Source organism: Notamacropus eugenii, chromosome 1 (genome assembly GCF_028372415.1).
Source record: "Notamacropus eugenii isolate mMacEug1 chromosome 1, mMacEug1.pri_v2, whole genome shotgun sequence".
Taxonomy (NCBI): domain Eukaryota; kingdom Metazoa; phylum Chordata; class Mammalia; order Diprotodontia; family Macropodidae; genus Notamacropus; species Notamacropus eugenii.
Window position 1 is genome coordinate 337,530,052 of NC_092872.1, and position 16,627 is coordinate 337,546,678.

The window sequence follows — 16,627 nt, forward strand, 5'->3', positions numbered from 1 at the left end:
CATGCTGCTTTGCCAGGGGGCATTCTTCAACTAGACAAAAGGAAAAGGCAAGAAGGCAGCTTTCTCTTTTTCCATGGAAGTGAGTTTAGAATATGAACATCCTAAACATGAATATTAAAGATAACAGCACATATAGATTATATAACACATATATGTATATATATATATGTGTGTGCGTATGTATATATTTCCCAGGCTCCAGACTATCTATTAATAGAGTTGGCAGAAACAAATGAGATAAGAATTTATTAATGTCAAGTCCCTACCTTCAAGTAACTTTCAACTTCTTTGAGAGGATAAAGATGACATATTTGAAACCATTACTCAACAGAATAATGCAGTATTCAATTATACACTGAGTGTATAAATAATGCACTAAAATGTGCTAAATTATTGTTAAGTGTTAAACTATCTGGCAGAGACTGATTGCGGCAGGAAAATGTTCTTGCAGCCAATTAACAAAACCACAACGCCTGTGTAAAAGTCAATAGTATGTCCAGGCAATGTATGGCTAATGTCAAAGATGACTGATGTTAAAGGAAGCGGTCCAAGAGTGCACCTGAGACACAGTTCACTGAGTGATGTAGTGCCTGGGGAACTGGTAATAGAATCAGGTGCTAGACAGATCTGAATAGGTTTGAAGAGTTGAGAAGTTACTAAGCCAGGATGAGAGTCATTAAGAGAGAACAGCATGCTCTATTGCAGGTGTGTCAAACTCAGATACAAATGGGGCCACTAATCCATACGCAATGATCCCTGTGGGTCACACATGGACTTAGTTTTAAAATGTAATGTTATCTATGTTTTATTGTGTTTTCATTTATTTTATTAAATATTTCCCAATTACATTTTAATGGTCCAGGCACACTAGCAAGTATTGTGGGCCAGATGTTTACTACCTCTGCTCTGCTAGCTAGGGCACTGAATTTGGGATCAGAAGGGCTTGGGTTTAAATCAGACACTTACCAGCTGTGCAATCAATTGTCTTCTCTGTGTTTGTTCTCTCATTGGTGAAACGAGGGAGTTGGATTCGAAAGTCTCTAAAATATCTTCCACATCTAAGTCTATGATTCTACAAACAAAGGCCCTGAAGCAGGAAAGATTATAGGTTTTAGAGCTACTAGGTGCCTTAGAAGCCATTTATTCCAATTACCCCATTTTGCTTGTCAGAAAACTGAGGCCCATAAAAGTTTAAATTAATCACTGGATTTCAGCATGTGTCTTCTTGGCTACAAATCCCATTCTCATTCCACTATAGCATACATGTACATGGTCAATTATAGGAAAGGAAAAACATTCTTATGTGGTGAGAGAGGAGACTCTGGGTATGGGAATAGTGAAATAGAAGACCCAAAGAATAAGAGAGGCCTTGTGGCAAAGTGAATGGAGTGCTGGGGTTGGAATAAGAAAGACACGTTCAAATTCAACTCTGAAAACACCGGTTATCCATCTCTAGTGATTTCCTTGTTGATGTCTGGAGAGGGCATGACCAAGACAGAACTGCCTTAGTTTATTTGATTTTCACAGTTACAGAAGTTATTCATAACCTGTGACGCAGTGGGCATAACTCTCTATACTTACGCAGATCAGGTTTGACCTTGGGAGCAACCCTCCCCTATCCCCAAGCATATCCTTTGGGTTTGGTTTGCTCACACTCAGAGTTTCTTCTGGGACCCTTAATTCAAATATTGTTTATGTCTATATGTAAGTGTAACATATTTTTGAGACTGGATACAGGACGGCATTGATTTCACTCCACAGAAAGTGTAAAATACAAACACACACATGCAGATGGTATGAATGTGTTCTATAATACCTATATATACACACATACAAATATACATACATTGCATGTACATATCTACATATACATACTTATACACACATATGTGTATATGTATGTATGTATATGTGTATGTATATGTGTGTGTGTGTGTATATATATATACACACACACACACACACACACACACACACACACACAATATCCTAGTCCTCCCTCTCTGGTGAATACCAACTCCCAATCATCCCATAGGGGTGGCAGCACCTTTGGTTCAGACTCTCCTTGAAAGGAAAATGAACTTAGAGGTGCTAAAATTCCCTGACATTCCAATGAATCCCATTTTTGCCCCAAATATATATTCCGATCTCCAGTCTTCTGACACTACTCTCTCCAAATACCTTATACTAAAAACTGTAGCCAAGTCCAGCTATCCATGATGCAACCAAGTCTCTTGTTGCTCTTTCCACGCCAGGGACTGCGTAAACTATCCTCATATCCCCACCTCGCAGCCAACAGCAAAGATTAGCATTGCCAGGAGCTTCTCCTTTTCTCATTAGAAGATTAATTTCCAGAACGCTGCTCCTTGGAGTGTATGCTTCTCCACAAGGCCGCCTGCTGGGAACCCCTTCTCTCCACAAGGTTGGCACTGCATCATGGCACAGCACAGAAAACACTGAACTTTTGAGCCAGAGAACCTTGGTTCATAGTCAAATCACTTAATCCCTCTGGTCCTCAGTTTTCTCACCTGCAAAATGAAGGTGATAGACTAATGATATGGGAGTTCCCTTCTAACTCAAAGTCTACAATCCTTTTGTAGAATGCTGCATCCCATAACTTGTAGCTGAGGTCACTGAAGAGGCAATCCTGAGGGGGTCCCAGCTTCTCTAGGGCTACTTGTCAGAAAGCACATACAATTGTTACACAATTCTACCTCTACTTCTGCCTCCAGAAAATGAAGTATAGTCATCCAGAGTTTAGGGATCGAAGTCCAAGAACTCTAACTACTCCACTACTGCTGCCATGTCTTAGACAGAGAGGCTATGGCTGAGGTAGATCCCTGAGGTGAATTTGTCCCTGGAAGGCCTCTCCAAGCCACAGGTGCCCCTCCCCCTCCTCACCAGGGACCAAAATTTAACTCTCAAGTCTGATTAGTTAGATCTTTGTCTACATGTGGGTCTCTCAGAAAAAAAAAATTGTGGGAGGAGGTCGATTCTGCTATGAGACTTCTTTTCATGGGCCTAACATAAAAGAGTTGCTCTGATCTACAACAATCCAAGTCAGTCAATCAATTTGCCCCAGACTCAAAAGATTTAAGAAATCCTCATCCTCAAAAAAGTGTCCCTTGGCAATCCTCTCAATGGCACTATCAATAGATATGCCTGCATCCTTTATAGGGAAATATAACCAAAGCCCTAAACAAGGGTTTCCCACAATGTACATTCATCAACTTGAACAGGAAAGTCCATACCCACACTGAAAATGATCTCAAAGCCTGTAATAGTTCTGTGAAACATAGCGGGTAAAGTGTTGGCCTTAGAGTCAAGAAAGACCCAGGTTCATGGGCAAGTCACTTAATCTATCTCAGATCCATCTGTAAAATTTGTAAAGTGTCGATAATAATTCCTTTAGTACCTGCCTCCTAGGTTCTATAGAGATATCAGATGTAAAATGCTTCTTAAGCTTTAAATTTTCATATAAATGAATGAAAAAAGTATTTATTAAGCATTTGCTATGTACCAAAAACACAGCAGATACAAATAGAAAAGTAAGACAGTTCCCTGCTCTCAAGGAGTTCATATTCTAATTAGGTAAGACAAAACACACAAAGTCAATAGTTCTCGAGGTTCAGTGACAGGGCATGTGGTAAGGCCTGTGGACCTTCTCATCACTGGAGGGATTATAGTACATGACTCTCTAATCATGACTATGCCAAATCAAGAAACTGCATGGACCTCTCCCATCACTCTGGTGAAGGTGGGAATGTGTGTGTGTGTGTGTGTGTGTGTGTGTGTGTGTGTGTGTGTGTGTGTGTGTGGATTGAAATGAAAAGGGTACACCAGGCTCCTTCCTAGGGGATGGGGATGGGGAAGAAATTGAATCCTCCAGTCAGAAGAGAAAGTCTTCCCAGACAGGGAAAGAAGGTTTGGGCAAGAAGGTTGGGCAGAAGAGGAGATTTGTTTGGGAACAGGTATGGGGCAAATTGGGGTTGCAAGAAAGTCCTCCGTGGCCTGTCCCTCTCAGCCTTCCAATGGCATATTGATCCATACACTACAAAAAGTCAGAGGTACAAATATCAGCTCTGCCATTTACTACCTGCATGAACTTAGAAAATCAAGCTTCTTCTTTGAACCTCAGTTTAAACCTTAATTCTACCAGTTCTCCACACCAGCACCAGTAGTGTATGACAGAAATATATGTGTGTGTGTGTGTGTATATATATATATATATAATACTATAGAGCAACTTTAGAGAAATTTAAGACATTAACTTGATGAAAATAATGCTATTTGAGAAGAAAATAACACCTCACCAAAGTGGGAAGGAATTATTGTCCTAAAACATGTCTTTATAATCCCGAGATTAAAAAGAAAGCCCAGCTGAAATAAAGAAAGTAAATTGGGAGTACTGAGAAACAAACTTGGGTGGGGTCGGTGAAACCAGACTATGGAGGACCTTAAACACCAAGCAGGGAAATGTCAACCTCAAGCCTATTGATAAGGAAGTAAGGAAGAGAATTGTTGGCTCTTGAGCTGGAAAGATTTGTGGGAGCGGACACATCATTGTCTCAATAGTCTTTCAACCCTAATCCATGATTTCTTACAGGAACTGCATACTCCACTTCTCCTGGATGAGTGCCCCTGGCACCTTGAAGGTCACATTCATTCATCTACTATTGGGTTTCATTGGTGACTGCTGGAGCTCTTTAATTATTACAGTTAAGACTGCTTGGGAAAGTGATTGTAGGAATTGAGCAGTAGGTGTAAAGCGTTCTAAAAATGGACCATCCCAAGACCAGAGAAACAGTCCTCTCTGAAGGGACTCTCACTTGTATATGTATCATCGTGTTCTTAGAACACAAATGTGCTGTATTAAGATGGAGCTCATTGTATCTCTGCTGTTACATCTCTTCTCTCTCCTCTCTTCTCCCCCATTCTCTCTGTGTCCTCTCCCACTGTGTGTCCTTTGGAAACATTACTTTGCAGCTGTAGTTGCCAAAAGTGACCTTTCTTACTACTTAAAGTTATAACTAGTAAAGGGCTAATGGGGCATTATTCCAGGATACCAACATCTGAGGTTGGCTGTCTTCTATTCTCTCCCTTGGTCATTTCATTCACTCCCATGGCTTTAACCTCCATCATTTCCATGAAGATGATTCCTAATTTATAGCGCCAGCTCTTCCTGATCTCTAGACTTACATTGACAATGGCCTACAATACCTTTCCACTGGGATACTCCACCAGTACCTCAATGTCAATACACCTAAAACTGAGCCTACAACCTTTTCCCCTAAATCATTTTTATGTGACATCACTTTTTTTTTTCCTGTACTACTATCATTTACCTAGTTTTCCATTTCTGTTTTCACAGTTTGGGGAGTTAGTTTCAATTCTTCTTGTTTCATCTCATGCCCATCATATGGCCAATGAGTTGCCAAGGACTACTGATTCTAGTGCCATAATAAATCTAACATCATCTCTTCCTCTCTATTTCTAGTACAGGCCCTTATCTCCACTTACCTGTACTATTGTAAAAATTAACCTGGTCATTCCTCTTTCAGCCTCTTCCTATTCCAATCTGTCCTTCATATTGCTGAGACAATTCTGTCATTGGACATAGGAATAGGGATAGGCAGCTAGGTGGTACACTGGAAAGAGGACTGGGCCTGGGAGTCAGAAGGCTCATCTTCCTGAGTTCAACTCTGGCCTCAGACACTTACTGGCTGTGTAACCTTGTGTGCCTCAGGTTCTTCATCTGTAAAGTGAGCTCTAGAAGGAAATGGCAAAAGCTCCACTATTTTTGCCAAGAAAACTCCAAATGGGACCACAAAGAATCAAATATAATTGAACAAAAACACAGGGATAAGGTTGGATCTATGATATATAAAGTATATAGTGTGTATATATATATACATATATATATATATATATATATATACACATACATATATATGCATTTATGTATATATTTGTGTGTATGGGAGTGTGTGCGGTATAAAGAACTCCCAGGTTAGGAAAGTCTCTCCATCAATGCAGATTAGTACAGTTCTGTGATTATTCATGCAGATTAGGCTAGGGACATTGAGCCTTCAAGTAGGTTGACAGGGTAAGAAATCCTATGATCTGCTCTGATACTTAGTATTAAAGAGGCCTGGGGCACTAAGAATTGACTTGCTTCAGATCTCAAAGTCAATTTGTCTCAAAGATGGAACCTGAACTCAGATCTTCCTGGCTCCAAGGTCAGTTCTCTATTATATTATGTTATCTTTGTGTCAAACTCAAAAAACCCTATTGCTTATGAAGTTAAGTTCAAATCCCTTTGCCTCACATATAAGCACCCTCTACTGACTCTGATGCTGCCCTGCTTCTTTATTTCTATCTTATGCTACTCCCCTCCGCATACCTTGAGCTGGAGTTGACCTGTATTCCACTAGTGCGGTTGAGAACTTCAGTGGCCATCTATGGCTTCTGGAATAAAAAGCAAACTTCTCTGTTTGGCATTTAAAGCGCTTCACAAATTGGGTCCAACAATTTTCCAGGTAGATTAAGCATTACTCCTCCTAACATTTATATTGATCATCTCATTTTACAACACCTTGTGAGGTAGGTACCATGGTGCAGATTAGAAAACAGTCTTAGAGCACTCAAATGATTTACCCAAGGTCACTTAGCTCATAAACGTCCGAGGTGGGATTTGGATTTATGCCTTTCTGACTCAAAGTTCAGTGCTCTTGAATGAATGAATGATCTTCCTCTCTTACTTGCAACATAATCATTCTAGCTGGCTCAAGAGATGCAGTATGACATAATGTAAAGAGAATTGGGCCAAGAATTTGAAAATATATGTTTGAGTTTTCATTTTGCCCCCTACTATGTGACTTTGGACAGATCATTTTATATCTCTGGACCTCAGTTTTCTCATATGTAAAATAGAGGTAATAAAACTACCTGAAAGATTGGTTGTGAAGAAGGTCTTTGCAAATCCCAAAGTGCCATAGAAATGTGAGCTGTGATTATCACAGGGAATTATGCAGTCCTGCAGAATAATGGAGAATTGGGATTAGTAAAATATTGCAACACAGGAGAAATCCTCCAGAGTCGCAGGACCTAGGTTCAAACCCTGTCTCTGATGTTTTTAACTATGTGACCTTTGACTTTATGACCTGTGAAAACCTGAGCTTCCAAGGTTTCTGTTTCCTCATCTGTAAAATTAGGAGGTTAGACTATTTGATTTCTAGGGTCCCTTCCAATTCTAAATCTATGAATCTAACTTGAATGTGATTCATGTGAAAATTTGGTGTTTCCTTATTTTACTCTACCCTTCTCACCCTCTCCCCCCCAAAAAGCCCAATATTTGTAAACAGAAATTTTATAAAACAATAGACTTTTCAAGTAATACTCTCACCTTTGGAAATTATTTTCTCTAGCAAAATAATCTGGGCTAAGGGTCAAAATCTCAAGTTAACTCTAGTCATCATAGGAAGTGGCTAGAATCTCACATAGCCACAAATTGAGCATGGACTCCTCTCATTCAAAGTAGACACTTTGGCTACTTTGGCTATTCAAGACCATCAACCTCTGAGAAAAGTCCAATTATCTCTTCTAATACTGGAAGAGCATCCAAGGGAGCCAGAGAAATTAGCTCCCTTTTCAGCAATTTTTCCTTTCCCTATACCATAGTAAACAGAACTGTCTTCCTATACCTTCTACTCAATACATACAGAACACTGACACATTTAGATTTTTTAAAGTTGACACCTCCTCTATCTGATCCATATTTCTCCAGGAGGTCATAGGATTTCTTGCCCTGTTAACCTACTTGAAGACTCAATGCCCCTAGCTAATCTGCAGGAATAATTACAGGACTGTACTAATCTGTTGCTTGCCTAAATATCTTCTTGATTTCCTTGGCTTGAGCCTTGGGCCTCCTAGATATTTTTTTTCCTTCAGGGCATATTCTATCCAGTTTTCCTATATCTAAAGGAAGCATTCTTGAACTGTCTTGTGTTGTGGTTGCCTTATTCAGACTGGTAAAGTATATGAACCCTTTTTCAGAAAAAATAATAGTAAAGCAAAATGCCTAGAATAGAAACAGAATTATAAAAGAATCCTATCATATTAAAAACACAATTATCAAAAAACGTTTAAACATATTCATAGAATCTTACTTAAGAACCTCTGCTCTAAAGGAAGGGTGCCTCCTCTCTTCTCTTTCTGTTACCCTGGTTCCCCTCCCCCATTGTATGTCATTTGGAAACATTCCTTTGCAGCTCCATTTGCCAAACTTATCAGGACTGCATCACCTGTGTCATGCAAAACCATTTTTAAATATGCAAAACTGGCCATCAAGACTTCTCCCTTTCTCATAGATGAAGAACCTGAGGTCCAGAGAATTGAAATTAGTTGTCCAAGGCTCTACACATCTTAAGTGCTACTAGACAACTGTGTGCTGAGAGAGGGACTCAGTTTCCTAACCTGTAAAGAGAAGGTATTGGACTAGATGAGCTAAGATTGGTATGAGAAATCACGAAGTCCCAGAGGTCATCCAATCCAATTTATACCTAAACAAGTACCTCTTCTGAAACATAGCTCACCAATGGTTGTCTAATTTTTGCCTAAAGCCTTGAAGCCTGGTGTACATCCTCAGGTAGCCCATTCCACTTCTGGACAGCTCCTATCACTGGGCAGTTTTTACTTCTTTCATTTTTTTTTTCTTACCTCACATTTAAATGTCTTCATACAGAGTCTGGGTGAACAGACCTTATCAAGTTGGTAGTAGAGGGGATTCATGTTTATATGTAGTTTGATTGGACAGCCTCTGGTCCCCCCTTGCTCTGAAGTTATGATCCTTCCTGCCTCTAATATTATATGATGCTGTCAATACATAGTAATCATCCTAGTTTAGTAGAAAAAGCACTGAACCAGGAAATGGAAAACCTAGATTCTAGTCTATGCTTTGCCATTTGCTCACTTTAAGGTTTATAATGTACTTTCAAGATGAATGAGAGAAACAGAAAAGTGTAATACAGAACAGTTAATCATCAAGTATTCAATTGTGTGGCTCAAATGACAGCAGAATGAGAGTGGAACAAAGAGTCAGAAGACTTGGCTCTGACACCTACTAACTCACCATATGACTTTGGGATTATTATTCCCCCTTCCATCTCTCCAGCTACAAAATAAAGGTTAGACTAAGTGATTTCTAAGGTCTCTTCCAGCTTGAAAAGTCTGTGTTTCTGAGAAAATCTAAGACTCTAATGAGGGTGATTGTACCTGTACCCTGCTGGTCAATGCCCACATCTGTTAGGGCATTGTATCATATAGATGATTAAACACCATGCTGTTCAGCCCTTCTATAAATGAGATTTTATTTGCATAAAAGCAAACTCCTTTACATGTTCACAATAACTCCTTATACAATCAATGTTCTCACAAATAAATGGCATTGATTGCAGATAAAAATAAATGATATTTATAAAATACATTAGAGTTTGTATACATTATCTAATTTGACCCTCACCAGATGACTGTGGAGCATACTGGAGCGTTTATGATTTCCATTTTACAGGTGAGGAACCTGAGACTTAAAACTGTTAAGTGGTGTGTTCATGGTTGTATAAAAGTCAGATGCAAAATTTTAACCTAGATCTTACTTTAAGTTCAGCACCTTATCCCCTACACTAAGCTTTCTCAGGAGGAGAGCTGGATGGCTTAGTGACACTCATCCCCGATACTGAGGGAAAAGAGCTCAAAACAAACAAACTTCATGTGTTTGACACAGGAGCATCACCTTCTAAAGCTAGAGTAGAAGTGGGAAGAAAATAAGTTCTCTGAAGCCAGGGACTATATCACTTTTATGTTTGTATTCACAATGTCTAGACCATAGCAGAAAGGCTAGGATTTGGAGCTTTGATTTTCTAAACATCAGGAGCTCCCCATGAGGAACTTCCTCTGCCATTGCTGGACAACACCATTTCTGCAATATGAAGAGTTCTGCCTAGAACACTCAGGTTAAGTGGTAGCAAGGGATCTCACCACTCATATGTGTCAGAGGTGACTCATAGTAGGACCTTACTCAGTGTTTGCTGATTAATAGAGAAGTGTATGGGTGTAACAGTAAGCAGCCCAACATACACAGAGGGGGCCTGCTATCACAGGCTCTTAGATCTGCATTCAGAAAAGGAAAGGCAACTTTTGCGGTGTTAACAATCACTTTAATTGAGCATAGGTATCAGAGAAAATCAAAATCAAAATTTCAGACAAATCAAAAATCAACAAACAGTGCTTCCAAACTGCCTGACCATTAACATCCATACATCTTTCCCAGAGAGGGAAGCACCGAAATCTGGGTTTTCAAAAAGTGTTGGGGGGGGGGGGCGGTGCTTAGTGACTTCCCAGAGTCATTTGACACACAGATCTTCCAAAAACTAAACCCCAAAGTAAAACCTCACCCTCAGAGTATTTATACACTTTTAAGAGCCAGAGGGCATACCTCTCTAACCCAGGGCCAAAATAGAAAAGACAAAAGGTACTTGGGACCCACCTATAAAACAACTCCCCTAATGAAGCTTCCCTCAACTGACAGGCACATCAATGGGGGGGGGGGGAGTTCTTTAATCATATTATTCAATCAGAGGTACTTTTAGTAAAATAAAAAAATCGAAAGGTCCTAATTTGATTGCACCACAATGGATGGCTATATGCCTTTTGTGAAAGCTCTAGAATCTTGGGAAATACTTGAATTCACCTGATAGTCCCTCCATCAGCTTAGTTTGTTTGCTTCCCAGAGTCTCCAGATGCCTTATAGCTTATATTATAGACAGAGGCTTACAGGTGGTTCCATTAGCTTCTAATGAAACTCATTAATTTGGCATGTCTGCTGTGGACCAAGCCCTGAGAGCAATATGTGGGGACATTGTTCTTCTGGAAGCCTTTCAGGGGTCGGACTGCAAATACCCTTTCTGTATTGCGTTTTAGTTGGTCACCCATGAAAATGATATTTTTGCAGAAGTCTCTATAGTTCCTTTGCTATAGAAATCTGAAAATATTTCCTCAAATTGATGTCCAAGTGCTGAAAATCTGACATAACCAAAAAAATTGAAAAACCTAGCAGTGATATGGCATGGGGGGGAGGGATGGGGAGAGGAGGAGTTTCTTTAGTTTAGATCTATGATATCATTGGAATGGGGAATTCTGGGGGAGGAACCCTTTCTCAATCCAGATCAGCAACTGGTCTACAATTTGTTGCCTTAGAGATTTTGCCCGGGGAACTGAGGAGGTGAATGATTTTCCTGGGTCTCCACAACCAGTATTTGTCAGAAGCTGGGCTGGAACCCAGGTCTCCCTGAATCTATTCTACCCATTGTATCTACTATAGTCATAATGCTTCTCTTGTGCTTAATGCTATATAATCAATCAATAAACATTTATCAGGCACCTCCTGTGTACCTAGTCCTGTGCAAGCACTGAAATGTGTATGTTTCAGCAAGGACACTGATGGAGATGAGGAGATCTCAGTGTAGTCCTGGTTCTTCCACCAAATAGTCAATCATTTGATTCAATTCAGTTCAGTTCAGCTCAATTCAGTAGGTGCCAGGTACTGTGCTATGTCTTGTAACAGCATTGTGATAGATGTTGGACACATTTTTACCTCTCTGGAGCTGTTTGACCTTCTAAGAAAAGAATACTTGGACCAGATGGTCTCCAAGGTCCTTTCCAGCTCTGACATTCCTTGTGTCTACACCAACCACAACTATAAAGTGTAAATGATTGTAAACATCAAGTGTAAGGCATTAAAAATCCTATTATTATTACTGTGAGTTTTTATCAGTATTATTATGAAACAGTAAGAAGGGGCCAGTACTGAAATTTATGGATCAAGGCTTTGATTGCAAAGCTCATGGTTTCATCTGGCTAGGGGGAAAGGGAAGGAGGGAGATTAATCCAAACTGTGAAGCCTTAGCTGTGCCTGTGTCTCCTTAGCCCAGAACAGTGTCATCACAGGAGCCATTTAAAGCTTCTCTGCGAGCTGCTGTGAACAGCTCTTTAGAAACACAGAACGTGATCTGCTTTCCAGACAATCAGCTTTATTCCCAGTGTGTCTTGTTCTTTTGCTAAAACTGAATGCTCACCCTCCCAATCTCTCCCCTCCATCCTGGAGCAGAGGCAGGCAGGGAAGAGATGTCACAGAAATATTTCCATAAAGAGAATCCCAGAGAGAACAGTGGAGTTGGAGGGAACCAGAGCCAGGCACGCAGACAAGAGGACAGAATAAATGAAAATAGAGCCCTGAAAATTATGTGTTAGAAACTTGAAATCTCAAAGACTGCAGCACATTAATCTTTTTCAGACAGTATAAAGCTAGAGAACTGGCCTCTGAGTCAAGCAGACTTCAGGTACCACCTCTACAATATCTTGTCTGGATGATCCTAGGAACGTCATTTAACACCTTTTCCCACCCTGTTAACCTCTTGGATTTCATCTCTAGAAATTCATCAATCTGCAAGATGAAATCAGCCCTGAAACTCAAACCTCAAATTATTTCCCACCCTAGTAGCAGGACTGCATCATGTTTCCCTTGCTGGGGAACTCCATACCCACCTCTACTCCACCTCTTTTCAGGTTTTTTTTTTTTTAATAAGCTGTCGGTCTCTATTACATTGTGAGCTCTTTGAGAGCAGGGGCTGTCATATCTTTTTTTGTATCTGCAACACTAAGCACAGTGTCTGGCATCTATACGGTAGGCACTTAATAATTGACAATTAATTTCTATCAGTAAGCATTTATTAAGTAACTACTATGTGCCAAGCACCGTGCTGAACATTGGGATACAAAAAGAGGCACAAAACAGACCTTGACCCAAGAAGCTCACTTGCAGTCCTACATACAAAAGATACAGAAGATACGTGCATTAATAGAGGAAGTTTCTTCACTTATAGTTCTTTACTGCCAGTAAAATCACAATCATACGATAGTCAAAAAAATTATAAAAACGAAAGACAATATTGGATTTGGGAGATCCCTTCTCTCAAAGATTAAGTCTGAAGATACCCTATATTCAAGCATGCAATAAACAATTTTAAATATTATTTAATGCTTTATGCATCGGCTATGTGTTAAAATGTCCTCATGTTGATCAAGCATGTTAAAAGGAGTTTAGCTAGAAGCCATTTCTCCTCTATTAGGCAGTCCCACAGTATTGGACTGTGTTAAGGAGGAGAGCTAGTGTACCTGAATTCATCAGAAAGGAAAAGGATGCAACATTTTTGTTGTGAGATTTTTCCCTTAAAATAACCATAAGGTTCAAATTTGGGGAGCAGGACGCGTGGTCCTTTAGCATTATAGAAACAACAGAGTTTGGCACTTGATTTTGGGGGTTGTTCTTTTGCTTGTTTTCTTAGCAGATCAGGGCCTTCTCTGCATCTTTTTAGTTTTGGAGAGTTGTCTGGGGCAGTTAGAGGTTATCTGGTTCACACAGCCAATATATTCACCTGAGACAGAATCTGAACCATGCCTTCCAGACCCTTAGGTCAGCTTTCTATCCATTATCCCATTCTTTCTCTTAATATCTATTTAGCACAAGTCTTTACCTAAATAGGTAGCTACCAGATGGTGGGTTAGGGTGAGTAAGCTACTCTCTTACCCTGAACCTTGTGCCCTACCTGAAAGTGACCTTCCCAAAAGCATTTTCTACCCTCCAACGTATCTGCGTTCTAACTTTTCAACTGTGAGTACACTTCATGTTCTCAGTATATCTTCCTTTGTTGATCTATAAAATGAGACACCATAATGATGAATTTAGAAATAGATTATGTGGGTTCAAATGTCACTTATCACCTGTGTAACCCAGGGCAGAGGTGGGAAACTTGCAACCTTGAAGTCACATGCGGCCCTCTAGGTCCTCAAGTGCAGCCCTTTGGCTGAATCCAAACTTCATATAAGGACTCCACTTGAGGACCTAGAAGACCACATGTGGCCCTGAGACAGCAGGTTCCCCACCATGGGGATAGATGATTCACTGAGCCTCAATTTTCTCATCTGTACAATGAGGGGGTTAGGAAAGTAGAAGTCACCCAAGAGTTTCCTTCTAGCTTTACATCTATGATCCTGTGAGATCAGATGGAAATCATGCAAAGGATCATGGAAGAGGCATTTACCTGTTGAAATCTTTTGAGCTACTTTGTATTGAAAATATAGTCACATCTTCACTGCACAAATGCATGTCATTCTCCTTTTCCATGATTCTACCTAGTTAAAAACCCAGTTGTGCCTCTCCCTGTCAAATAAAGATCCCACAGAGTTCAAATGACATTTTATATGGTAGCAGAAAAAGGAGCCTCTTATTTGATTCTGTTTTCCTTTCTACCCTAACACTCATTGCTTACTGCCCGTCAGATTTCTTACTCTTTTCCATTTCCTGCCCACGCTTGAGCAAGCTGCTCTAGTGAATGGTTAGTGACCTTCAGTCTTTTGATACTGCCTGTCTAGGACTGTCAGCAATTTCTATGTAAAGCCAAGGGTCTGGTGAGCCGCCTTCCCACCAGGATGCTTGAGTACACAGCATCTGTTACCCTGCTGTGTCACCATCACTTCAGTGTTCAGAGGTACTCTGATTGATAGGTTGGAGGGAGGAAGGCTGGGTAGCCCAGCTTGGACAGACTGTTGTGACCTGAAACCTTGAAATGGCAGAGGCTTCCTATGGCTGTTTGTAAGCAGGGTGCTAATTTTACTCAGTAAAAGTACTTAATTTCACACATTTATTTTTTCATTAAAACATTCCTGCTGCTCAGCCCCTGGGGCCTGGGTTCCTTTCACTTACAGTCTTGAAATAATTTAAATTAGGCTGGGTTAGTTAATATTTAATTTTTTTTAAGACCAATGCAGAGTTAGACAGCTGAGGAAGCAATTTGCTATGCACAGTGAGGGAACATCTCCTAGGTACATTTACCTTGGTCATGAACTTGAACTGTCCATTTTCAATAAATGATTTGCAATTCTAATTAATAACTTCATGACCAATTCACCTTCCTAACATGATAGATGGAACCAGGTCCATGTTCTGTTGCCTTTGAACACATGCCAATGATATGGGTGCTTGGAAGGTAGCAGCAATACCAGGAAAATGACATAGTTTGGGAATAAGGTGAACAAGCAATCAGACATCATCTTGGGAGTGTGATTTCTTTTCAATAAATGCAGTTCTTAGTGATTTCAATTATGCAGTCTTTAGGGCAAGTTATTATTTTTCTATACATAGACATATTTTAGAGGTCATTTAAAAAGCGAAAGTCATGCTTTCACCAAACAAGAGACCCACAATTATTTTTCTCCATGGAAACTGTGGGACTATGAAAGCTTTTCTATAATGATCCTTCTCTGTATCAAAAGGAAAGACATGAAGAAGGGAAAGAAGCATTGATCAGTCAATAACTGATATGAGCCAAGTATACTATCGGGAGGAGTCATGGACTGTCCCCAGTGGTAGCAGAGAAGGTTTCATTTATTTGGATGAGAGGAGAGGTTGTTCCTGCAAATCAGGCAGAGACAGTTCCAACCCAAGAATTCAATTTACTGGTCTCAGCATCTTCAAAGGCCTGTACTGAGGTTTTAACAAATTATAGGTATTGTAATTGTCACTTCTTTACAGGTTACAAAGTATTTTCAGATAGCAGGTAAACTCTCTGAAAATAGTCCCTCCCTGATGGCAAGGACTGCCTCATGTTTGTCTGTATCTATCCCCAGAGTCACATGGAATAATAGTAGGTACTTAATAAATTCTTATCATAGATTTCTTCACAACAACCATGTGAGGTAGGAAGTATCAGGGTTATCATCATCTCCATTTGACATATGAGGAAACTGAGGCTCGAAGAAGTTAAATGATTTACCTAAAATCACATAGCTGACTTTGACCAGGATGAGCAGAACTTGAACCCACATCTTGTGACTCCAAGTCCAGCTTTCTTTCGTTACTGCATCATTTCTCTTATGTTCATATGTTCCGGCTTCAAAGAAGTTTTTCTCTATGTTGTCTACAGCAAAATTTCAAATCCAGCATGCTCACCTTTGAGATACACTAATATTCCATATTATAAACAAAACAGCCAGTGAGGAATATATTGCTATAAAGGAGACTGAGAAGGGAGATTCTAAGAAGCAGAAACAGAATCTGAGAAACTGCTTCATATACTGACAAGCTGTGTCCTCTCATCTGTCAAATGAAGATAATAATAGCACCCACCTCCCAGGATTGTTGTGAGGATCAAATGAGATAACTTGTAAAAAATGCTGTGAACCTCAAAGGGTTAAACTACAGGGTTATATTAAAGGCTGTTAGCGTAGGAAGAGACCTGACCCAGTCCAAATCCTAGAAGTCTAAAGCCCCTGTCTCTAACAACCCTGACAAAGGATCATCCAGATTTTTCCTGAACACCTCAAGTGAAGGGAAACTCACTTTGTTCAGAGCATTTTTTTATGACTGTTGTAAGTTCTTTTTCACTCTAAACTAAAATCAACCTTCCTATACATACCTTCTCTCCACTGCTCCTCACTCCTCCCTCCAGTCACACAAGAAAAGTCTAATCTTTCTTCCTCATGACAACTCTTAAAACACATATAAACTAAGCAT

The 16,627-nt window shown here is 39.9% G+C and overlaps 1 protein-coding gene across 1 annotated transcript in view; it reads left to right on the forward strand.

Annotated features, from left to right (window-relative positions):
- TRPC7 (transient receptor potential cation channel subfamily C member 7) overlaps positions 1–16,627 on the forward strand; it is a 260,948-nt gene that overhangs the window by 168,114 nt on the left and 76,207 nt on the right. The window lies entirely within an intron of this gene.